The following is a 2,220-nucleotide window of genomic DNA, read 5'->3' on the forward strand; positions in this document are numbered from 1 at the left end:
CTATCTATCTATCTATCTATCTATCTATCTATCTATCTATCTATCTATCTATCTATCTATCTATCTATCTATCTATCTATCTATCTGTTCATGCTGATGCTGTTGAAAGTAGGTTACGGGAAATAAGCATGACTCCCTTGCTGCTGCCTGCTGATTAATGACAGTGAGCTTAGCATCCAGACTGACTTACCGCGTTAATGTGAAATGTCAGTGACACTCTATCAGCTGCACAGGTGTGCATACGTGCATGCAATCAAACACACTGCACCCACAAAACGACCTCAGTTTTGACCCCACATTGGGAGGTATGCCGGTGGACACTGACACACGTGTGCCTGCAAACCTATGTGGGAATTGATGATTGCTTACATTACCATAACACATGCAGAGCTCACAGTTAAGCTGCGCTCTCCAGCGCACACACACACTCAAAAAGTCTCGCTTTAGGACACCGGATACAGCAGCGGATTTGCCTGACTGACGCAAATCGGCAAGATAGCTGGAGGTTTTCTTCCTGTCGATCACGTGCTCACGTCAGTGCTACACGAGCCAAGCGAGTAGGGCAATGAAAGGAAAACCGTGAGCTAATCGGAGAGCGTTGTGCGTGGGACATACTAGATCCACTATGTCAGCCTCACTGCCATGAACAGTCTGCACCCCTATAACAGGAAAGAACAGCAGGGAGAACAGATGGATTACACCGATACACGGTGCATGAGACCAAAACCAACAATGTGTTCATCCATCTCTCAACTCCTCAGCACATCTTTACCCTCCCTCTGCCACGCAGCTCAAACTCATTTATCCCTGCAAGAGATAAATATTTAAAAACAAGTCACAAATATATACTCGTTCCCTAAAACACATGGGTGTGGAGATGTTACCGATCAAAGAGGAGTTGGCACGACAGAACAGAACATTTTGGTATAGGTTTCGATGTTTTGCAAAATGAAAATAAAAACAGAATCCAATAATTTTTAAATCATCTAAAATACTGTAAATAATTGAAATCTGAAAACTGAGAAATTTGTTTATTTCTTTGACCCAAAAAACACTATTTGAAGAGGATGTGACAGGGTCATGTTTACCCCTGTGTTACATCAGCTCATCTTTTAACAACAGTCTATAAGAGTTCGTGAACTGAGCAGAGCGACTGCACTAGCTTTGCAAGAAATGTATTTCCCAGTCTTGCTTGACAGAAGATGTTAGGTTCTCAACAGGGGGATTCAGGGCCTTTGTTAAAATGTATTACTCATTTATAAAGACACATACAGCTCATTTCATCTGTCCCCAAACAGACCCTGATTCGCTGCAATGGTAAGAAAGACCAGTGAAAATTTGTGATCAAACACCACCTCAGATTTCAAAGTGTGAATACATTCTCAGAAAGTGGGTCGACATCTTTAAAAATTACACATATTTTGAAAAGTACTCCAAAGAACCAAAATTTTCACAACAGCCATTATGTATGTCCAACCTTTGGACCTCGATTTTTTTAATACAAATCGTAGATCTGCATGATTTGTGCTGATTTGAGATGGAGTGACCCATAATTACCTCAGAGCACCGTAAATGATGAACTGAAGCAGAGCATCTTGTTTTTTATGTCTTGTCTTTGAATTTGTAAATCGTTATTTGTCCTTTTGAAACCCATTTTACTATACTTGCCATTATTTTCAGTATATATATTTTTATTTACATAGATATATCACATGTGTAGCATTCATTAAATTGTTTAGTAAGTTTATTTAATTGTTTAGTAATAAGAACAAGATCCCGGATAGAAGCGGGTGAAATGGACTTCCTCCGAAGGTTGGCTGGCCTCTCCCTTACAGATAGGGTGAGAAGTTCGGCCATCCGGGAGGGGCTCAGAGTAGAGCCGCTGCTCTGGCGCCTCCTGGGTGAGGTGTTCCCGGCACGTCCCATCAGGAGGAGGCCCTGGTGCAGAACCAGGACATGCTGAAGACTTTTCTTTTTCTCATTTAGAATTTAATACAGCTGTATTTTCTAAATTCTGTATGTTTCACATTGTTTTGTTGTTTTTACTTACGTTTTGCACATTATCTCAAATATTTAAGTTATGTTATCTGTGATAAAGTCCCCTGTATTAACAAAGTGATGTTTTTTTTAACAAAGTTGAAGTCGAAGATAAATTAACTATCTCAGAGTATCAGAGTACCAGATTCATTCATTTTTAATTGAAAGCAAAACTGGTATCTT

Source organism: Pundamilia nyererei, unplaced genomic scaffold, assembly GCF_000239375.1.
Source record: "Pundamilia nyererei isolate P.nyererei 1_Seehausen unplaced genomic scaffold, PunNye1.0 scaffold00001, whole genome shotgun sequence".
NCBI classification, from domain to species: domain Eukaryota; kingdom Metazoa; phylum Chordata; class Actinopteri; order Cichliformes; family Cichlidae; genus Pundamilia; species Pundamilia nyererei.